This window comes from Vicugna pacos, chromosome 7 (assembly GCF_048564905.1).
Source record: "Vicugna pacos chromosome 7, VicPac4, whole genome shotgun sequence".
NCBI classification, from domain to species: Eukaryota; Metazoa; Chordata; class Mammalia; order Artiodactyla; family Camelidae; genus Vicugna; species Vicugna pacos.
Window position 1 is genome coordinate 23,760,630 of NC_132993.1, and position 25,004 is coordinate 23,785,633.

Here is a 25,004-nt window from a genome sequence, read left to right on the forward strand (position 1 = left end):
GGCAGAATGAAGAAGGCCAATTGGTGGCCAAAAGATCTAAGATGGACTCTAGATCACTCTAGAGTCACATCGCTGGCTGTCTTCAGCCACGGGTATGGGAGCAAATGTGCCACCGGTCTCTAATTACCCCCCAGGCTGGCTCACCCACATGGTGACAACAGGGTTCCACAAGCAACAAAAGTTGAAGCTACAAGACCTCTTGAAGCTTAGGCTCATAACTCATGTGACTTGTACCTCATCATTTCTACTACAGTATATCAAAGAAGGTCACAGGGCTAGCCCTGGATTTAAGGGGTGGGGAACCAGACTCCACCTTTTGGTGAGAGTTACTGCAAAGTACTGTGGCCATTTGCACATTTGTTAGCTCTTTAGTGGACAGTCTGGGAGCTGTGTAAGATGGATGCTCTGTGTTAGAATAATTCCTTAAACCTTCCCTAAACAATCCATAGTCTCAGAATGAAGTAGGCATCATTAAAACAGATGCTTAAATCAGATATATTCACTGAGTATACTGGTCAAACATAGAAGATACCTGCCCATTCCCAGTCCTATGCCTCCATCACTCAAGCTGCCTCTGAGGCAAAATACTCTCACAGCCCAAGAATTCTTACCCTTTGGGGAACATGTTGATGGCAGTAGCAAAATTAATGACCACAACTAGACCATTAATTGTCTATAGCTTTGCCAAATTTTCTTTCTAAGGAAATTCAAAGGAGTCAAGGTAAAACTCAGAGGAATAGGAAGGAAGTGTGGGTCTCATAACCCGACATGTTCTTAGGTTTAGTCCTCTTCTGGTATACTCATCCCCTCCTATCCAGGGTACGAGATCTGCACTAGTGCACTTTGTAACCAGATCCTCACCTCCTGCACCAAGTCAACTTCCAACTGACTGAGTTTTACAGAAGTCTTTATTTTCAAAGCTGCCCGGAGTATCTCACTGAGTTCCCAGGTTTGGGAACCACCAATGCTATCAACAAGTTTGTAGTAGAATCTAGATTCTCATTTAATCTTGCTCAAAATGACATTTGTGTTTTCTTGGAACTAAAGAATTCATACTGCATAAATTATTTTCTAAGAGAGGAATCATTCTTTCAATTTCTTTGAAATACTTTTACAAGAAAAATAAAATTTTATGTCACTAAATAAAGAAACCCTTCTTGAGTGTGATATTTCTCAAACTTCAGACAACTGGTTTCTGTAAATTAGAAGTTTCTTAGTGATATTGCTGGCAGATGCCACCTTTATGCAGTGAATCTTCAAGACTGACACATTATTCTCCTGAAAAGAATAGTGAAATGTATAAAAATGAACAATAGCAACCACAGAACACACAGAAAAGAAAATTCTGTTCAGTCACACAGAAACTAACAGATGGCAGAATCAGTGCAAAGAGCAAGGTTTGCTACTTCTCCCCTTTGTGTGCACCAAGCATCGTTAAAGCATTAACAGCAATAATGGCTATACTCATTGAGTCCCAGACTACAGCCTCCACAACGCCTCTCACTAAGCACTGTACTTGCATTAGTCTGTTTCATTTCCACAAAATCATGAGGTAGGAGTATTAGCCCTACTTTAAAGATAAAGAATCCAGAACGTAAGAATGTTAAGTAACTTGTCCAAGCCACACAGCTGGTGAAAGAGCTTGGACAGGACCAAGGTCATCATATTCTAAAACCTATAAATTCAACCATACTACAACCTGCCACAGAGTGAGATGTGGCAGAGAAGGTGGCAAGAAAAATGAAAACATGGTCATGATTTCTAAACATACACTTAGTAGTAACTATAAATTTGACTTCCAAACTTGACATTCTCCCATTCCACAATTCAAGTAAATATGTAACTACTCCCAGGGGACAATGAAGAGCATTACATTCTTTTACTATGTTCATCTTCTAGTTCTTTACACTTAAGAGAACATTATCAAGCTAAAATGTGAGGGTTTTTTTTTTCTTATTTAGGGGGAGTACTGTTTGCTTTGTTTCTATATCATATTCATATCTGTCAGTGAAGTGAAAACTTATTTTTTTGCTTTATAAATAAAAACTAATAGCATTCAGGGGCTGCCCAACAAGTGAACAAAAGTCACTGGTGGCAATTAATTGATAAGTACAATGGAATGGATCCCACTTAAGGGGGCAAAGAGGAATCATTGAAAGTCCTCCTCTCCCACATACCATTAAATGGATCTTCCTATAAGAAAAAAGACACTTCATCAATTTTCCAAGTAGGTTAGGAATTTTCACAACTGAAGTTAAAGTAAAATAAATGTTAGCCATATAAAGATTATTCCTAGGAATAATTTTGTTTGAAAGTAATTTATGTCTCTACTGGTAGTAGTCACTGCAGATCATTTGAACATAGTTTGCCCTGTGAATTTTTGCTGAAAAGGCTTTCAAATGATTAGTAAAGACTTTCAAATATATCATATATTCATACATCTCTACTTTCTTGCTTCTGTTATTATTTATCTTCTAAATGAGAATATCTTTTTAAATTTGCACAGCAAGTGCTTTAAGGTCAAAGGACAGGTTTGAAGGAAGGTGGAGGAACACTGGACCCAAATATCAAGTCTGTAGAGACCTGTGCCTATGTTTTAGCAAAATAAGGTAGGGTGAAGTTTTGTCCTAAATACAGACTTCCTGAAATTCATCAGTACTGCTAAATCTGAGAGCAAGTAGGCAGGGCCAGAGGTGACAGGAAAATCACATGGGTCTTCACAAAACTTGTAAGAGGACATTATCTTTCTTTTCAAATATTCAGTTTAAATTAGTTCCTCATAACTGCTGTAGAAAAAGAAGGAAATGTATCTTTATCCTTCAAACAACTTGATAAAATCTTACATCTGTAGCTAAGCAGAGTATTCAGGTGGTCAGGAATCCCACTTTAAAGAAGTACATAAGAAGCAGATCTACACAGCCCATCTAGACAAAAAAAAAACTAAACATTTGCTTTGTGGAGCTGAATGACTAAGATGAGCTGTTATATTAATCACATTACATAAGAAATGGCCAAATGTCTATTTTGTGCTATGTGGAGGCAGACACTAACAATCAAAGCTAGGGAGTTTTAATAAGGAGACTTAATTAAGACACACATCATCATCAGAAACAGGAGCCTTTAATTCTGAGAAAAAAAACCACTGCCAAACTTAGTTCAGCTGTGCTAATTAGCAAAGACCGGGAATTTAGAAAATCAGGCTGTTAGGAAAATGTATGCTAAAGAGTGACTACAGAGTACTGTCCAGATAGTATATTGTTGGGACTCTCATCCTATCACAGACACTCTTATAGATCTGGACAGGGGCAGGCCTCTAAATGATACCCAGTCAGACCTCCCATGAAGAGCAGAGTTCCGTAAACATCCTGACACCGGGAACCTCAACATCAAAGACCAAGGACTCTTCTTACACTCTGGCTTTCCTTCCAGTTTTTGAACAGCTTCATTTAATTGCAAGTATTGCCTTTAATCAAGCCAAATCTTTCTCTTTGAGGGTTTCATTTATTGTTTAATTATTGCTCTCTGAAATTATCCAGATGAAGTCTAACTCTACTTCTCCATACCTATACCTATTATGTTTTCTCTTCCCTAACACAACAGGGTTTTCTGCCTTCACATAACGCTGCTTCAGACCTTACCACCATGTGGGTCAGTCTTTTCTGGAAAAAATCCAGTTGCTGTTTTTCTCAAAGCTGTGGTACCCCAACGTGTAATCTATTCAGTGTCTCATATAGGACTATTGCCTCTGGTCCTCTGAACTCTAGAATTCTGTAATTGCTACCTAAGTTTGCGTTAACATTTTGGCAGTTACAAATATACTGTTGGCTGATTTTGAACTTGTAATCAACTAAAACACCTGTCTTTTTCTCATGAACAGCTACTGAGCCAGGTTCCTCCATATTTTGTACTCCACCAGTTGATTATTAATTTAAGTCCAAATTTCTTTCATCCTTATTTAACAAATAATCAATGGCCACTTGTAGAAAAATTAGAAAATGCAGCAAGACAAGCAAGATGAGTAAGAACATAAATTAAGTACAAATCATCCCTTTATTCCAAACATTTGAAGACAACTGCCATTTACATTTTGGTTAATAACTTTCCAAACCACCTTTTCTATGTATACGTATGCCGGCTGTTGGATATGTGAATTTTTGTGTAGACGCACAAAATGTAATTATATATTCTCTTATGATCTATCCTTTTTCTAAGTTATACTTTGTGAATGTCCAAAAACTATAAGACAGATAGTTATTCACCTATATTTTCCTTTGAAATGGCTTCACAATATTCCATTTTCAGATGTAACAGTGTTCCAGGTACTATGGCTATATAACAAACCATTTCAAAATGTAGTTACTTAAAACAACGATATTTATTTTGCTCACAAATCTGCAGCTTGTTAGAGCTCAACAACTTGTCTGCTCTAGTTAGAATCAGCCGTAGTGGCTCAAAGGCTGGAGGCTAGAACCACCTGAAATCTCATTCACTTACATGACTGGCAGATGCTGGCTGTCAGAGATCTTAACTGGGGCTTTCTGCTAGAACACCTACAGGTGACCTTACCACGTGGTCTGGGCGTCCTCACAACACGGAAACACAACAAACTAGGTTTTAAGGGAGAAAATTCCCAAAGGAGAGAGAGCCAGGTGGAAAGTCATATTGCCTTTAAAACTCATCCCATTTCACTTTCATCTTATGTCATTCAGTGAGGGAGCCACAAAGTGCTGCCTAGGTTTAGGTGGACGGAAAATAGACTCAAACTGTAAATGAGAGAGTGACAAGGTTAAGGAAGAGCATATGGGACTGGAAATATTGTTATGGCTATCTGTGGAAATCACTATGGCCACAGGTGTAATTCATTTAACCTACTTAACACTGTTTAAATTTTCCACTATTATAAAAAAAATGCTGCAAAACAATTCTCAAATATACATTTGTGAGTATTTACACAATTAGTTCCCTAGGATATTTTGAGAACAGTAATTATAAAGCTTAAGCACATTTTTAAGGCTTTTGTAGATAATGGCAAATTGCCATTCAGCAATTTAGACCTCAATCATCAGTGTATCAATGGAAAAGCCCATTTCTCAACTCTAGCTTAAACACTGGGTATTATCAGACTTCTTAATATTAGCCAGTCCTATTTTATTGTTATTTAAATTTGAGTTTCTTTGATTACTAGTACATTTGAACATCTTATGTGTATACTGATTATTTGTATTTCTTCTAAGAACTTGCTTATTTCTTGGCTTTTGATCACTTTTCTTTGATCTGTCTCTTTGAAGATTTTTTGGAGAGTTTTACGTATTAACAACATTAAACCTTATCAAATATATTGCAATGCTTTTCCCAATTTGTTATTTGCCCATTATACTCTATGCAAATTTCTTATATTTTCCTGCATTCAAAAGAATATTGACTTCTTAACAATGGTTTATTTGAGGTCTTCTTCAAGACTCACACATAAAAATTCACCTGTATTTTCTTCTGATACTTTTTTTTTAAGATTTAACTTTCCTATAAAATCCTTCATAAGTCTGAAATTTTGGTGTATGGAAAGAAGTAGAAAACTACATTTTGTTTTTCCTAAATAAGTGTCTCTTCTTGAAAACTACCTTTCTCCTATTATTTATTTATTTATTATTTATGATACACCAAATATATAAATATTCTAGTTCCTAACTTTTTATTTTCTTATAATTGCATTTATCTGTCTGTTCCAACTTATTTGTCTATCAAGCTATTCTATTTATCAGTGTATTCTTATTATACTGTTCTAGATGCTGCTGCTTTATGGACAATGATATGTAAACTTCCTAGTTTCTTAAAGCCATTTGAGAATCTGACGGAATCTTTAGATTCTCTACCTGGAAAAATGCACATATGTGCGTACACAAAATTGTTTTCATTCAATTTCCCACAATTACCCGTATCTGAGATCCATATAACGCGTCTTCATCTTTGCACATAACTCGTGAATTTAACTCTTGAGTTATATTATTTAAACTGTTACTGTGAATGAGTTTTCTATTTCAACTTGTTATATTGCTCATTGATAGCATATAGGAAAGCTGTTGATTTTGTTAAACAACCCTCTTTTTCCAGCCACCTTTTTGAATTCTTTCAGATCTAATTGCTTTCATTTTAAATCCTTTGTGTGTTCTATATAGACAATCAAATCATGTGCATTGAATAGAATATGGCTTTTTCTCCCCCAGCATTTAAATATGATATATATCATGTTAGAATACTTAAAACATATATCCTGGTTAGAAAATCTAAAGCAATGCTTAATAACAATGGAGGTAGTAAATTTCTGTTTTTATTTTTTTTTATTGCATGAGTTAATGAGAATAGAACTAGAGTTTCACCTGGTTACATGTACAAGATAAAAATTCTTTACTGTGTTCAATTTCTTTCTGTTTTTCATAAGTTTTTCTCCTATTCCCAGTTTATTAAACATAAAAGCCTTTTAGAAGTTTTTATCGAGATATAATTCACTTACCATAAAATTCACCCTTTTAAAGTTTACAATTTAGTGTGTTTTAGTATAGTCACAAAATTATGCAACCATTACCATTATCTAATCCCAAAACATTTTGTCACCCCACAAAAATCATTCGTTAGTAGTTACACCCCATTTCCCACTTCCTCCAGGCCCTGGTAATCACTAACCTACTTTCCATCTCTATGAATTTACCTCTTTTGGACATTTCATATAAATACTTTCCTAGTGCATTAATACCATGATTTGAACTCTAAAGATATTTCTGAATTCTGAAGCTATTTTAGTTTATATTAGCTATTAATTTTGTACTGCTAGATGAATGTTGATAAGTTTTACAAGTATGCCTCTGAGTCTTAAGTCATTAATAAATATCACAGAAATATGCCATTATTTGTGCAACTTCTATGTACGAATCTCCTGCCACATTGGTACAACTAGCTAAAAATTTACTTACAAGACAATCATCTTGTCTGCACGACTCTAATTTGCCCCGGAGTATGTCCTAAAAAACTGTTAAGTGATTAGCTAAAAATATAACACATGGTTTCTGCTGTAGCAGCCAAAGCCTGCCAAACGCTGAATATGGAGTTTTGAGGGCATAGTTTATTCCAAGTCACGACATACTATACTCCTAATCAATGCACCTTATTCTGTATGTGAATAGTCATCTCTTTCAACAAAATCCAGGCCCTTTTCTAGTATTAACTACAAACCTAATGACTCACAATTTTCAGAACAAACCTTTAAAAAAAATCAAATTGTTACAGTTTTTCCTTACACTAAATCCAGTAACTTTTCTTTTTTCCATAGTATCTCAAAAATCAGAGCATGTGGCAATTGCTAAATCTCCACTTTAGCATCTGCTATGTTAACACTACAGCCTAGATGGATATATGGTGAAAGGGACAACAGTATAATTCACATCAATCTGCCAAGTTGCTACTGGTTCTTTGACCCACAGTTTATGAAACCTTCTATGCTGAATTTTATTATAATCAATAATTCAATATATTATTCCTCCCTGAAACATTTGATCACTACAAATTATTATGAAAGACGAAGAGTCATGGACTCTGACATGAACAGCACTGGCATAAGGTAAGGGCCAAGGAAAGGTTCCATGGGGGCACTTCGGATCTTCAGGCTCCCTCCCCACAAACAGGCCAAATGCCCGCCTAAAGGGTTGGGCGGGACCGGCCACCAGTGCAAGGCAGGAGGAGGGGTGGCTGGTATGTAAGCTTTTCATTCACCCAGGCTCCTCTCAGAGCTCAGTCCTTCAGGCTGCCAGTACTGTCCGCAGCAATCCGGCATTTGAACAGATGTGTCTTCCCACCAGAGTGGGGCCTCAGTCTCAGAAGCCATCTATCCTTTGGAATCGGTCTATTTCTAATTTCGTCTTGGAAAAGAGCTTGACTTCCCCAACCCACTAGACCTTTGACCTTGTGCGGAAATGTGTACACATAAATGTACACTGTAGAACACAACAAAAATGGAGCACTTCTGTGGGGGACAAAATGAGGTTGGCTAATGCAGGCGCATTAACGAAAAACGAAACTTATCTTTTCCTAACCTCAGCTGCGGTAATTTACGGCTCTTCTCAGACACCAACAGAGGACGCCTGCCAATCTCAAAACGCCAAGCCGGTTCACACCATCTTTGGCCTTCCTGTTTCCGACTCAGCTACCCTGACCCAAATAAGGAAGAAGACCAGCAGACAACCAATCAGCTGAAAAACACAAATAACTTCCACATTTACCTCATAAAACCTCACTAGTTGAAGGGACTGGTCATAGCTCAGTGGCAGAGCCCACGCTTAGCATGCGCTAGTTCCTGGATTCAGTTCCTAGTACCTCCATTTAAAAAACAAACAAAAAATATTCTACCTCTTTAGCCTGTAAGCATCAGGGGACTCGGATTCCCCGGCCTTGAGCTGCCTTGCAGGTAAATTCACTTACTTTCCTTCTTTGTTTTACTCAGGTGCAGAATTTGGTTTTTGACACTACATACCTGTGCGCATGTAGGGGCCAGAACAGAGGTCCATTCTGAATGATGCAGCCTACACCTCAAAAAGGAAACGACAGAAAATCATCCCCTAAAAGCTTCAGGGGTGGGGGCAGGTGGGGCGGGAAGGGTGCTGACCGAGTAGGAGGAGACTGCCCTGTGCTGTACTATCGCGGTGGTCGGCGAGTCTCACACTGAACTGTCGCGAGAAGTAGGAAGTACCGCGCCTGCGTAGTGCAGTAGCCCTGACGGCCGCCGCAGATCGGATGGCGGGTGTATGACGGACGCGGTTAGTGTGCAGGTCAGTTCGCTGCCCAGGACTCAACGCCACGAGCAGCACTTTAGCCAGGACCTTGCAGATCGAAGCCGAGATGGCTCCGGCTGAAAAACCACAACCGCAGCGCACCACTTAGTGCTGCTTACGCCTCGCTGTGCCAACCTTCGCAGAGAACCCATTACTCCTGTTGTTGGTGGTGTCGGTGAGCAAGAATTTTGATGTGGCCAAGACTGGTGATGCTTGAATTGAGTTTGTGGGTTTTCTATCTATGGGGAAGTCAGTACAGCTCAGTAACTTGGTAGGGGTATATTCCGAGGTGGCAGCCTGAATTCACTACTCTGACTGCTGTGCCTGGTGTCATCAGATACAAAGGTGCCAAGATCCAGCTCCTGGATCTCCCTGGTATCATTGAGGGTGCCAGGGATCGGAAAGGTAGAGGCCGTGAAGTCATTGCAGTGGCCCAAATGTGTAACTTGATCCTGATTGTTCTGGATGTCCTGAAACCTTTGAGACAAAAGACAGTATAAGGCTCTGGCATTCGCTGCAGCAGCAAACCCTCTAATATTGGCTTTGAGAAGAAGGATAAAGGAAGCATTAATCTCAAGGCCACTTAGCATCAGAGTGAGCTGGCTATTGAAACTGTGAAGCTTTCTGGCTGAGTACAAAATTCTTAATACTGATATGAGTCTGCGTCCCGATGCTACAGCGAATGACTTCATTGAAGTGATGCAAGGAAACTGAGTTTATAGTTAGTTAAATAAGATTGACCAGCTCTCCACTGAAGAATTGTATATCATCTATAAGGTGCCTAACTGTACCCATCTCTGCCCATCGCTGCTGGAAGTTTGATGATTTATTGGGAAAGATCTGGGAGTATCTGAAACAAATGAGGATTTACACCAAACCCAAAAGCCATTTCACAGATTACACATGGTAGTGGTGCCGCATTACCCCAGGACCATGGTGGAGATTTCTGCATGGAGATTCACGAAAATCTTATTAAAGATTTTAAATATGCTCTGGTCTGGGGTTTCTCTGTGTAACACAATCCTCAAAAAATCGTTAAAGGCCACATGTTGGAGAATGAGGGTGTCTTTCAGACACAGAAAACTTCCCCTTTCCCCATCCATCAGGCTGACCACAGCAGCTTTCCCCAGGACCAAGCATCCTACCCAGAATCTCTTCCAGATTTGGATCAGGATTCAGAGGAGGGAAATGGAGGCACCCAAACTGCAACTTTATTTATCTTATCTTCATGTCACCTTGTGTATTGAGCTGCATAAAGAACCAGGTAGGAAAAAAAATGACCACATTGAGTAAGATTTAACTAATATCTATTTGGGAATTTATAATTAAGGTGGTCATAGGATCATAAACATTTCTGAAATCTTGCTCAGGGCATGAGCATGCAAATCTGCAAGTATGTAAGCAAGGACACCTTTACCTGAGGTGAGGCTAATGAATATTTAATAATTCTTGAGTGACGTAACCTTTCCATGACAGTGCTCTCTCTGATTTTAATGCTTGCATATAGGACGCATCAGTAATTACTTACTTAAACTTTTATCTTTCCTCATATAATGAATAGGAAATACAAACCTGAATATATTCTATTATTGAAGAAAATGACAAAATATTATAACTACCAAAGAAAAAAATTTTATGAAATTTCAATTAAGACTAACTTTGTTTTTTTTTAAATACCTGTGTTTATAGAACTATGGTAAGATAAATACAAGCTTTATGGCAACCCGAATATTTCCTGTTCAGTTTATGAATATGATCAATAGGAATTGCTACAAAACAGAAGAAAAAGCAAATCCTTAAAATATTCAATTCTAGAATGTGTCCATGACCTTTTGTGCCTTGTGCCACATGATGAATTATTTATAGAACATTGATAACAGTGTGATATACAGTCTTATACTCAGTGGATCAAATCATTGAACTGGGAGAGGGAAGACTGTAATTCTTAATTTGGCTCTGCCATTATCTGTGTGATGCTGGCCAATTTATTTATTTATTCATTCACTCAACAAAATTTTAGGAAACTTCTCCCATGTGCTATGAACTCTACCAAGCAATGGGCTTTAGCAATTGACAAAATGTCCCCAACTTCATAAAGCTTTCGGTCTAGTCATTTAACCTATATTCAAGTCATTTACTTTCTAGTCAAGATATACTTTCTTTAATCTCAAGCGTTCTCATTTATGAAATAAAAGGATTGGGTGTTTATACTATCCTACCAAAGACTCCTGAGTCTACATCAATGAAACATATGCTCTCAGTCATGTTCTCTATAAGAATTGTAGGTTGCCTGGAGTTATGCTTACTATGTTGCAAAATTTTTACTTGACCGCTAGCTGCTGTTCCTTGATTCAACTGGCATTTTTGCTACCTGATATATCAAATACTACCACAATACTGAACAACGCAGGTGTCCATCCCATAATCATGACATCTTTAAGTTCCACTCCTAACTTAGAGCATTCCAACTACTATGAATGGACTGTGGGAGTGTGAGATGACAGCAATCCCCCCCACCCCAGCTTTAGAGTAGTCTGATAAGGGTCTGGTAGGCTAGAGCACCTGGTTTGTGGTCTTCTAAAGCAAGCAGCCTTATCTGTTGCCTTTATATATTGCATACATACATAATTTTCTAGGTATGCTGTGATGTGAAAGAAATTGGGGAGTACTGATCTAACCAACCAAGTTATAAAATCAAAAATGCAAATATTACAGTGTAGGTAAAGAAAAAAGTAAATTGTAAGAGCAGAAGAAAATTAGGTAATGGTCACTATCAAGGCTTTTAGAGCACCAAAACTAATTTAATATTATTTGTATAAAATTGGAACCAACAGACTGTTTCAGAGAATATAAAACTGTACATGAATATGACATCAAAGCTAAAGTGAAGGAGTAAGCAGCATCTTTTGTCAAATTCTCAAGCTACAAATTAATCATTTCAGTTTATGAATCAGTATCCCCTTCACTGCTATTTAGTATATTTATAATCATTGCCTAAAGGGGCTATAAATAGCCTCTATATTTGTAAAGTTGAATAATATATATTACCAAATATAAGTTCCACTGATTATGTCTACAGAACACTAAGGGATAATTATTTTTAAAGTTTTCTTCTGACTTAAATATAAGTAAGTTAGATCTAAGCCCTGATTTATGTAAGACGTCCTGTTGACTCTACCACCTCTCAGGTAGCTCAGATCTGTCCACCTCCCCATTCCCACAGCCACTGCCTTAAGTCTAGCTTTCATGTCTGTCATCCAGTCCACCTCCCCATTGTTTTCAGAATGCTTCTCTGTTCTCTGCAAGACGTTTTGAAGGATCCACTTTGTCTATAGAAGTGGCTTTCACCGAGGGAGGAATACACAAGCTACCGTAATCTCAAATTGTTTTAGAGGGGATTTATATGTTTTTCAAGTGGAGTTGCTTTAAAAATAAATAACACTGGTCAGCTGAGTAAAGTCAGAGTTCTTTGAAATGGCACATAGGTCCTTCTTGATACAGCCTCAGCATTTCTCTTTAGTCTCATCTCCTATTGTCCATATTTCAAACAATACTGGTGTTTTTAAATACGCCATTCTTTTGCCTGTAATATACTCTATCTCCAATCATCACATCACATCCTTCAATTATACTTCTCTGATCTTCATAAATAAAGTTAATCACTCCGTACTTCTTTCATGTTTTAATCTGCTGCTCTTAGCACAGAGATAAAAGTATGCTTATGTCCATCTTATCTATTAAATAGGATCTCTTTGAGAATAGACATTGTAGTTTGTATTTTATTCAACCAGCACACGGCCAAGCATATTAAGCACACAATAAATATTTATTAACGGAGAATTTTTCCTACAAAATTTCTCATAATATTCTTTGAAGCTTTAGAAGTCAAATTATAACTGAGGATCCTTGAAAGATAATATGTCAACCTTGAAAAAATATTTTCAACTCCTTTCAAAATTAATAACATACTAGTTTAGTGCGGTGAAGAAAAGATTTGAAGTTACAATGCCTATATGCAAAATTCCTTATTCATTTCAGCAATGGGCTATAAGCAGAGTGTGCTAGGTACTGAGATTAAAATATGAATAAGAAAGGGTCACTAGACCCTTAAGTTCAAAAATAAATCTGATTATCTATATTCATAAAGTTTACTCAGGCTTTTCTCAAATACTCGTGAAAATAAAGGGGACATATAATGGTTTGATATCATCAATTATTAAGATTAATAACAATCAATACTAGTTTCTGGAAGGAAATGAATGTGAACTGATAATTTTCAAGGTTTTAGTTAATGTTATACCTTGCCTTTGTTTCACAAAATAGACACATCCCACAGTATCATAGCATATGCCTTAGGATTCTAAGAAAAATTATTTTAGACCTAAATTCTATACTGAGCTATAACAGGGAAGTCATCTCCAAAGGGAGTTCCTGACAACACTAGCTTATATCAGCATTTTAAAAAGAAAACAGTGTAATGAGATCTTCTCGTTCCCAGTATTTTCCAGGAAAAGCAAGTGCCAGTATTTCTTCTGAATGCACTAATATGGGTCATAGGCCAGTTTCTGAATCAATCACTGTGGCCAAGAGAATTAAATGAGTTAATTGGCCAGACTTAGGTTATATCTGTGTGCCTGGAGAGAGCAGTAAGGGCAAGAGGTCATGCACACCAAAACTAGGCAGACTTGAGAATGGGCTTTTCCAAATATAATCAAGTCACTGGTATAAAAAGAAAGAGAAAAAGATGGTGAAACTCAAAACAACACAAGTCCAACACAGAGTAAGAAGAGAGAAAATCTCCAAATCAGTCTTAGTCTATGCTCTCTCTTCAGCATTATTCTTCACTAAGAATATAAAAACATTTCAGTACCTGGCATAGTAGATAGGGAAAATCATGTCTTACTATAATTATAAAAACAAATTTGACCTCACAGATTTCATGGAAAGGCCTTAGAAACTCCCAACGATCCATGAGCCACATTTTGAGAGCCAGTGCTATGGATAATGCTTCTCGAATTTTGCTGTCTATACTAATCATCTGGGGATTCTGATAAAATGTAGATTGTGATTTAGTGGGTCTGCATAGGGCCTGAGATTCTTCATTTTTAACATCTTCCAGGTAGTACTAATGCTGCTTGTCCGTGGATCACTCTTTTGAGCAGCAAAACTTAATACACTATGGACATAATCAATTTACATGAATGGAAATCCAGAGGCAGAGAATTCATGATTGGTTTACCTGTTGTTGTTTTCCTCTCTGTCTCTTTCTCTACACTGCCATCCACAATGTTAGTTTTGTTCTAAGAATGATTTCACCCTTAATCATGGGATGTCTTATAAGAAGCATTTGAGCTTTACACTTCCTCATTTGCGTCCAACTGGTGAGAGGAGCACTTCCCACCTTCAGTGAACCAAAGGCTTGAGCTCTTGTTCCCAGACTCCTTGAAGCAGTTACTGCAGCCAGAAAAATGCCGTGTGTGATTGGTTCAGGGCTGGGATACATGAGTCATTCACTGTGTCAGCAGCAATAGATTTAGCCTGATTAAGTGAAAAGTGAAATGGTGAGGTGTCATGTTGAGCCAACAAATCCTACTTTAATTTAGCATAAAAAATAAAGGGATGAGTTGTATGAAATAATATTAGGGAATATGAAAAATCAATATGGAAATTGCAACACCAAAAAGGAAGGAATAGGAAGAAGGAGGAAATAAGTGTTAATGAAATAGATAATAAATAATTCCTATTAATAGTTAAAGAGCTGGAAAATGAAGGAGCAATGATTAAAATAATAGAAGTTTCTTCTACATTTAAGAAAAATGGGGTATAAAAATGCTACCATCAATCAAAAAGTTAAGAAAAGAGGGGAAATCACAGAAACTAAAAAATTAAAGAGATGAGTGACATTTACCTGTTTTAAACAAAAACTTTCACATTACATTAACGTATTTTGCATGATAGGAATTTTGAAAATAAAGTAACAGAAAGAAAACATAAAAAGAGTAAAATGAAAATGTATGGCCAGTGTCACTGTCATTAACATATGTACGTAAACACATAGTTATAAACATATATATATGCAAGTATATACAGTCATAAAAATATATATGTGTAAAATGTTTCAGAACTGCAACAAACACAGAACAATGAGTGAGTTGAAGTTGCAGGGATGATGGTCATGCAAGCTGAAGCAGAAGGTGAGAGTAGGAAACATGATTCCTGTGGGAAAATAAAAATGTTCCACAATATCTGGTAGATAGAGCTAACAGAAAGGAAGATGAGGGGAAAGCCTGTTGGAATTTGAGTCTAGAGCTTTAAAAGAGGGTCACAAATGTTTTTACAAGGGGTCAAATAGTAGATATCTTAGGCTTTGTGGGTCTCTACCACATATTCTTCTTTCTTCTATTTTTGAACAACTCTTTAAAAATGTAAAAATTCTTAGCTCAAAGGCCATACAAAACATCCTGCAGTTAGCCTGCCAGCAGTCATTTCTGACCCTGCTTTGTGAGAAGCTGTCAGCCTAGAAGAGGTAAGAGGATGGAGATGCAGCCATGTGACCAGATATAAAGCCAAGCTGCCCCTGTCCTGGAGGATGAATATGCAGTGACCCCAATATCTCTGTCACATCACTTCTAGTTTCCCACTGAATACCACCCTCACCTTCTTTCTTACTGAGACATCCCCAGTTTTCCTCGGCTAAAAATATGTCCAATTAAAGTTACCTGCCTTCTCAGACTCCTTGAAGGTAAAGTCGTCATGTACTTATAACTGGCCAAGAAGATAAACAGAAAGTACTTAGTTGAATTTCTGGCTATTTTTATGCAGGTGTAAGTGTAACTGACATGCTTTACTGACCTTTGCTCTTTTCACTTACCTTTCATCCCCAGTATCAAAAATGCATGGAGGTACAAAAGCTGTCTTGAGTCTTTGAGGATGAAAATAACATGGTAACAATGGGGAAACTGAGGGCTAGAAGAAGGTTGAACATCTATGATTTCATGGATAGCCTGCATCCAGAATTTCTCTTCTGTGAGAAAAAAAATGATCTTTATTTGATGAAATCATTGCAGTTGGCATGATCCATTGACCTTTTCTCTTTCCACTGATTCTGTTACAAAAGCCAAAAGTAATAAAGTTATTATGCATCATTTCAGTGTAGTGGGATGGGTTGAAACATTATTATGAGACATTAGTAGGCTCTGGTCTGAAGCAAAGATCTAGGTAAAAGTAATGACAGTTTTCTGAATCCTCTAAAAGGAAAAGTTCAATAAAAAGAGAGGAAAGGGCAAGGAATGAGAGGGACATATAGGTAGGGAAAGGGAAGAAAGGAGAAAAAAGGCTTAAAATGCAATCAATTAGGTCAGCATACAGAACTTAGAACATTCATGAAGAAAGCCAGCCATCAGGATGAAAATCAGAACATGAATTTACTATATATTTTATTAGAAAAATTGGATCATAGCTATAAAAATAAGTGTTTACCTATTCATAGGCATGAGTGAAGTCATAATATCCATTAAATGCAAATACAACTTTTGATGTAAAAATAGCAGAAATGACACAAAATAAGTTAAAAAATGACACATATGGTATGATGACATAAAAATTGTGAAAGCACACAAGGTGATATGTTCATTGTGAATAAATACATGCAAAGTAATGATATGAATTATGCATAGGACTAATAAATAACAAATTCAAGTGAGTTGTTATTTCTGGGAGAAGGGGAGGAAGGAAAATGTGATTGACAAATGGTCGGCAGGTTTCAATAGTATGTTATGCATTATTTCATTAAAAATTTTTAAATCAAGAATAGAAGAATATTTAAAATTGGTAGAACTGGCTCAGGCATTCCTGAAAATAAATTTAGTTTTTTGTATATTTAAAATATATAATAAGTTACTACATTTTAATAAATGTACCACTCTGCTGGGGTATGTTGGTAATAGAGGAAGCTACGCATGTGTGGGGACAAGGTGTAAATGGGAAATCTCTGTACCTTCCTCTCAATTTTACTGTGTACCTAAAACTGCTCTAAAACAAAGTCTTTAAATACATATAATATTTTAAGATAAAGGATATTCCAGGTTAAAAAAATAAAGGCAATGTCTGTATCACTTTTTCACAATATTTACATCATAGAAAAGTAGAATTAAAAGTAAAACACATTAAAAGAAATAAAATGCATTTCATGCTGATATAGGGATAAACACCCCAAAAGAATATAACAACCACAAATGTGGGTATAGTTAACAACCTAGCTTCAAAAATATATGGAAAAAAATTACTCCAGATAGAAATCGAAAACCCCACAATCACAGTGGAACAATTTAACACACCGTTCAGATATAAACAAACCAAGTAAACAAAACTAAATGAGGATACAGATTTCTCGAGTAATATAAATAGCAAAATTTGTTATAAATATGTAGAAATCTGTAAGCAAAAGCAGGATTAACATATATATAGAACATTTATAAGCACTGACCGTGTGTTAGTCTTAAAAATCACCACATGAAACAACCCAAACGGCTAATGAATGTAAAAATATATTTGATTTCTGTAGTAATTTATAAATCTCAGAAATGCATATTAAAATAACAAAGATATTGTCAAGCACTGGAAAGATTATGAAGAAATGAGTACTTTCACTCACTGGTGGTACGAGTGGTAAAAATGCAACTTTGCAATGCATATTAATAGTGTCTATTATAACTAAAATGTAAATATATCATGATGATTCAATGAAACTATTAGGTATTTATATTAGCAAAACATTTTTGCATTCACATAATGTATTTATTGTAGCATAGGGGGAAAAAGCAATTTTACTAAAATTTTCACTGATAGAGAAATGGTAAATAAAATGCGATATACACAACAGTTTAAAAAATGGGTTAGATTTAACAGAGCATGGACTTAACCCAGGATATATTGTGTGAGAAGAGCATAACCAAAATATAAAATATAAATCCCTATGGTAAACATGCACCAAATAAATGATTCTATACATTTTCTCTAGTGTGTCACAGCAGATGCATTCATAACACACGTTACATCTGGGAAGGAAGTAGATGACCCAAGTAGGTTATAACATTTCCATTTTTCTCATTTTTAAGAGTATATTCATGTCATAACCCTATTGTTAGATCCATTTTGTACCAATCTCTAAGAAATATTCTTGCCTGAATAGTTGACCCTGAATCTAATGAAGACTTTAGAGCAAACTGTTAATTACAGGATATATGAGAAAAAGAAGAAGTTAAATGAACCACAAAGAAGCAAACAAATATCCAGAATCCAGTTGGTAAAAGCACTTGATTCAGTTTTTACAAGTCATTGGTATAAAGGGAGAAAAAGAGTGAAGGGAATTGAAGGGAGTAGAGGAATGGGAAGACCTGATCCAGATTTTTCAAAAGTCTTAAGAAGAAACACTAATTTGACATATTAATGTTAATTGAAACAAATCAACAGTAAAATCATTTTAGTGAGTCATAGATGGATAGTATCAACAATACAAAAGGGATAGATAAGGCATAAGTGATAAAATCTTGATGATTGTTTAATTTGGGTGGTGGCTATAGAAGATTTGGTTTGCTATTTTCAATACACGTTTGTATTGAATTTTAAATAAGATACATTTTAATATAACAGTTTCCTAAAGTATCAATGAATGTAAAAATATTAAAAAAAATAGTCTAGGTTTTTAACAATAGTAAATATCTGGGAATAACTGCAAAACCTACGTAATAAAAATTTTAAAATTTTACTGAATATCTAAAACAAAACTTGAATAAAGCATACCATGTTCCTAGCTACAAAAGTAGGGTATTCTAAAAATATTGATTCTTTCCACAATAATGCCATTCCTATAAATATCCCAAAGGACTCTTTATCAAACTTGACAAAAATGATAATATTTTTTTCTGAAAGAATAATGTAATGGAGTAATATAATAAAGTAATATAAATGGAAGAAAATAAAGATAATTTTGAAAACCACACCAAATGATGATAATCTTAAACCTTCAGATATTATAAAATTATAATAAACCATGAACAGCATACATATAGAGAAACATTAAGGGAACAGATGGAAAGTACAGAAAGAGATTTCCTTAGCATTTTTCAAAAGTGGCATTTCTAATTCTTAGTATAAGATTGGGTGACTAAACAACCTTTTGTAACAACTGGTCAAATTATTAGGAAACGGTTAAATTAAATCCCTTTCTTACCCTATTTGGAGAAACAAATTCCAAAGATTTTCCAGTAAACTAAAAATGCCCCCAAATCTAGACATTTTAAACAGAGAAAATTTAATACAGAGAATGGTTTTTTCTATGCTGGAGTAATTGAAAAGCCATAAAAGTGATGCAAAATGTAGCAACAGCAGGGAGCTATTATTACTCCCTTGTGATTGAGGGACATAGGGTAGTAACAGTATTACCAGTGCCCAGGGTCAAAGATAAAGGAGGAAATACCCACAAAAGATTGTTGTGTTAACTAAAATAACGATTTAAAACTTTAATATGGCAAAAATTATAGAAATAATTTAAAGCTAATAAAATGGGGAGAAACATGTAGCACAAAATATCTTTAAAGATAATTTTTAAAAAAGAAATAATATTTTTAACGTTCAACTTTATGTACTAGAAATAAAGTAATGCAAATTAAACCAAAAGAAGCTTGTAGTAGCTCAATAAATATTAAGCTGATCTAAAATCAGCAAGCAAAAAAAAAAAATGTAGACCATTCTATTAGCTATTTTTGCAATAGTAAATGTACTTTTAGTTGTAAGGTTATAAATACATGTACTCCTAGCAGAATATTGAAAGGAGAAAACTCTAAGCCCACTTTGTAAATATAACATTTGTGGAAACATTTATGAAAATAGCAGCTAATGTATAAAGGAGTAGTTGTAGTATAAGTGTATGAATAGACTGAGGGAAGCTCTGTACTAAGAAAACCTCAAATCAAATTGTAATTCTAAGGATTGGGATAAAATTTTTTTGCAGGATTTTCAGCTTTGTTGAAATTCTTGCCACACAAAAGTGCTAAATCTATGTCGTGAAAGGCAAAATATGTTTTTATGTTGTTTAAAATACTCTACCAATCAGAGTTCTTGGTTGTAAACAAGAGTCGAGATCAAGGCAACCTAAAAAGAAAAGAAATTTTAACAGCACTTAGAGAGAGAGAGCCCAGAGAATCAGTTGGTATGCAGATAAGCAAGCTTGGAAAATAGGTGAAGTCACGAGAGATCAAGGAGCACTGCAATTGGTGGCTTGCTGGAAGCTAAAGAATGAATAAAAGTTTATTTTCCACCTAATTTGGAATCCTCACAAATTGAAAATGTGTTTGAATGTTAGGTAGCCAAATGTGAAAAATACTCAAATGAAGTTCACACCTTTGACTTCCTAATGTACCCAGTATACATACATGCTTTCCTAGCCAGGGTCACATCAGTTTCTACATCTGGTTCTAAATTCAGTTTTTCCAGGTGATACTTATGCTTCTTGAGTACTTGCAAGATAGTGATTAGGATGCTTTCAAGATAGTGATCATATCTTCATCCTCAAGATCTAAACCATTAGTGATTTTGCTTTAGAAGGTTGCAGTAGTCTTTCCTTAATTCCTATCATTGATCATTGAGAGTTCCATGTGTCTGCCCCAGGGAATAAGTTGAGTTTTATCCATACTTCTCCCTGTTTCTACTGTGTATAAATATCTTATTTTCTTACAGTAGTGTAGGTGAACACTTCAGCACGTAGTAACATTCTTTTTTTTTCCTGTATGTACAATGGTATCGAAAGTCTGTTTAATCCAAAATATGTAAATATTCTGGTGAGGGATGACAGAAGCTGCCCAATGTAATTAACCTGCCATTAGGTAGCTGGTTGAACCACTAAAATAAGGGGCTTTTTAAGAGCCCATACAATGTCTTGATCTGCCATAAACTATTTGAGTACCATTGAATCTACTGGGTCATACGGGCTAAGAAGTAGAGCTGCTTACATAGTATACCTCTCCTGGGACCTTTCAGATCACCTGTTAGATAATTTAGATGAGCACACACACACATATGGTAACCTAGAAGCCCTGTTAACCCATCTCCACTTTACTTTTACCTACTTGATCTTATATACACACACACTTTGGTGCTCACTAATTGTGTTGTTAGCTGCTTGCCAAAATTCCATTGTGTTTATTCTGCTACCTGTTTGTGTATGTTGTACTTCCATCTAAAATTGCTAAAGTTAATCACCTATTGTGTAAACTAGTGAAATATGAATGTGAAAAGAAAATTGATTCTTTAAAAGCTAAGCTGAATGCATGGAAAGACTCAGTAAAATTAAATTCTATAAAATTATGATCAAGTAGATGTGAGACAACAGTAAAAAAAAAGTAGGGGAAATCTATATGTCTATAAAGTTCTGGGCACTTAAATTTGTTTGCAAGTGTTCTGAAGTTCTCAGCCAGTTTAAAAAGTTTAACTTGAATGTGATTATTAAAAAAAGAATACAGCAGTAATTTAAGCAAAGGAAAGAAGCTTTCTTTACAGAAAGGAAGCTTTTGTCCAACATCAAAATATTGATAAATGTACATTTTAATATTTACTTACTGAATTTTTGCCTTTTTGAATTACAAAAAGCTATATTCTGGTCATCAAAATAACAAATGGTCTTATGGGCATTGTGCCTCTCAAAGTAAGTGATACATGATGAAGCAACTTGCCCTTTGGAGAGGACATCCACCCTGTTACTGGTGGATGATGGTCCTCCAGAAGCTACACTGTGCTTGGAGAAACATTTTCATGGGATTTATTTCCTAACGTTTGTTATATACTTGTCCTACATGGGCATCAAAGGCACAAACAACATCTTGCTTTCCAGGTCTTGTCAGTAGGCTATCAGTGGGCCAAAGTGATAACCTGTAGGGCAATGAAATAATCAAGGTTCCTACAGACTGTGGCTCTATTTGGCATAAATCCTTGAGATAAGATTGTGAATTTCTATTATTGTCCCCACTTAGAGTAATCAAACTTCTGGAGTTTTTAGCTACATTGGGCAAGATAAAACATCATTTCCAAGGTTAATATCTGCTTACCATTTCCCAGAGGTGGTAATAATTTATTCAGTAAGGATTTGAATAAGCAGCTTGACAGTTTGATAAGCAAACTACATTTACACTTATCTATTAATATTATCCAAAATGTACTCATCTTCTGCACTTGCCAAGGCAGATGGTGAAATAAGTATATGATAAGAATCACCAACACTGCAACTTTCAGTTATTGATACTACTTCTGATATATTTTTTTGCAAAGAAGGAAAGCTCTAGGATCTTCCCTTGCTCCACACTGTTCCCTTCTCTTGAAGTCAGGGAACCAATGTGAGGAATTTGTCAGTTGCTGAATGTGTCTGATATTGCTCCTCCAGATTCACTTTCCATCCTTTCCCATGCTGATCTCTGTTCTGGAAGGCTGGCCTGTATGAATTACATCATAGATTTCTGAGTCCTCTGATGTATGATTGCTTTTAGCCAATAAGGATTCTTTGTAGGGGACTGAAGCCACTGTATTTCTTTTCCTGGTTCCCTCTCAGGGAGTTCAAGTCATGCTAGCTACATCCCTTGACAGGAAGTTGCCATTCTCAAGACAACCATGTTGGAACTCCTATCTTACCTTCAGTTTCTGACGACCTTTCCCTCCCCTTATCCCTTCGGGCCTAGAGATGGTAATAACTACACTGTTGCTAGCCCTAGTTTCCCTCACTATCCTTTGCGGCCCCTTTCCATCCTTCCTATGCCTTTGAAATTAGCCCCTTTGTTTGAAAAACAGATAAATTAAAATATCTAGAGGTATCCTAACTTGACTGTGCTACTTGTCCTTGGGACTCAAATTGAAATGTTCAGTGCATATGTTACCCATTCACTGTCTCTCTTCCAAAAAAAAAAAAAGCACACAGAAATGAGTTCTGGGTTCTACTAGGTTTAACATGTATTTGGACTGAGGTCAATACTCTGTTTGTTACCTTATCTCTATAGTCTCCTGTTCTAACTGAAAATCTCTGTGGCATTCCTGCTCATTTGGGATAAAATCAAGTGTCCAGCAGTTTGTAAGTTAAGTAATAATAATTGCTACATGGGTGCTTCTTTCTTTTGAGCCAATTGTACTTAACTTTCTCTCTCTCTTTGTCCTCCACAACCTTGCGGTAGTGAAATTCTCATGGAAATCAGATGTCTCTCATGGAGACAAAAATCTCTCATTTTGCTGATTTCTGCTGAACTCTTGGGTCCAGAGCTAACCTATGGTAGTTTTGATATTTTGTTGGTTGATATTTTCATTCCTGTGAACGAGTAAGACCGTAAGTGTCCCTGCATTAGATAAAACGATTACTAAATCACTTCTGAAATATGTTGGCACTCCATTCACCATTTATTTCTCATGGCCTAGAGGAGGAGGATGTCATCTGGTTCTTCTTTGTAGATATACTTAGGTGGTAATTTATACATAGTAAATCTGCTACAATTTTAGATTCATTTTGTTAGTAATGTTAACATGTTTTACTGATGAACTTTCATATGGAATTCAAGGGAAAATTAAGAATTCAAAGGTTGCCGTTGTGTTTGTGTCTGGAGAAAATATGCAGTGTCGGGGGAAGGATCGTGGGAACCAATTCTTTTGTTTTGTCTGTGTGAATTTTCTGATGCCTATTAGATGTCTAACCTGATAGGTGCAAGTAGATAACCATGTGATCTGGACTTCAGGGATGTTCAGGGTTAAAAACACAAGTTTGAGTCAACTGAATGTCGATGGTTTGTAGAGTCATAGGACTGAAAGAAATTATCTATGGAGAAAGGGGAAGGAGAAAAGAGAAAAAGGGCTAAAGTCTGATCCCTGAGGTACACAAATTTTCAGAAATCAGGGATAAGAGAAGGAACCAAAAAAGTAAGATGAGAAGGAGCAGTCACTGAAAAAGTGTAGTAGTGGGGAAGTCAAGAGAATAAAGTGACCCAGGAAGATAATAATGATTCATTGTGTCTAATGCTGCTGAGAAATAGAGTAAACTAAAGACAGAAGAATTACCAAGAGATCAGCAACATGCAAAAGCTTCTTCACTGGAAAGATCAAAAAATAGCCCATGTGAAGTCTGTTGAAGGAGTGAAAAGTGAGACAGGGCAGACAGCACAAAGAGTTTTCTTTAGGAAGTCTTGTTGTCAAAAGATACAAAAAAAATATTGGGAAATAAAATAGGATGTAGAGTCAAGAAAAAAGATAGTTTTGTTTTTGCTTTTGTTTTAAAGTTGCAGACGCTAACACATATTCTTATGCTAATGTAAGCTGACTTCAAGGATGATAAGTGTTGGCCAGATATGGAAGAATGAAGAGACTTTCTTCCGGGGGAACAATGTGTAAGAAAGCCCAAGGTGACAATAAGTGTAATACTTGTAAAGAAGAGATAGCTGGCTAACTTGCCTAGAGCTTGGTGAGGGCAGTAGGAGACAGGAGCTAAGTGTTTTTAAGGGCAGTGATATGCTCTTATACGTGATTTTTCATGCCTGATTTCTGAATGGACTCCCAGGGAAATTTACAAATTTGCACACAACTTACAAAGAAGAATAACACATAAAGTACTCTTTGCAATAAATTCCACATAGCCAATTATTTCTCACAGAACGATTTTGTTCATTTTTGCTAAACCCTTATGTTCATAGCCTTTAACCTATGGTTGCAATTGAACAATTGTAGCTTCAACATTACTGTTGGTTGTTATTTTTATTTCTGTTAACAATAAGGTGAAAGTGAAGCAATGAAGATCTATATCTGAATCTCACTTGGTCAGTGACATGAGGGACTTCTTTGTGGAATCACATAATAATTTTTTTTTAATTGGAAGAATATTTACTTAATTTTTCTGATAGTCACAATGTAATGGCTACATATATGACACTATTTAAATTTAATCTGTATTATTAACATTTTTCTATCATTTTCTTAAGTTTAGGCAGTCAGCAGAGCAGTAAGTGAAGTTCTCATTAGTCCTGATTTCTAGGATTTGCCAACTTCTGTAGTGTATGTTCTCCTAATTTCAGGCTACCAACATCACATCACTGAATGCTGAGTTGACAAGAGTGTACAGTAGCAGTCCATTATATGTTATTTTCCATGACACAGACACAATAAGTGTAACTA

General features: G+C 36.0%; 1 long non-coding RNA gene and 1 pseudogene across 1 annotated transcript in view; one reads left to right on the forward strand and one right to left on the reverse strand.

Annotated features, from left to right (window-relative positions):
- The window catches only part of LOC140697352 (uncharacterized), a 113,594-nt gene extending 104,943 nt beyond the window's left edge, over positions 1-8,651 (reverse strand). Inside the window, exon 1 of the long non-coding RNA XR_012074310.1 lies at positions 8,519-8,651. This is a non-coding gene — a long non-coding RNA (uncharacterized lncRNA). The remainder of the gene's footprint in view (positions 1-8,518) is intronic.
- A 127-nt stretch (positions 8,652-8,778) lies between these two features.
- LOC102534073 (developmentally-regulated GTP-binding protein 1 pseudogene) overlaps positions 8,779-25,004 on the forward strand; it is a 37,928-nt pseudogene continuing 21,702 nt past the window's right edge.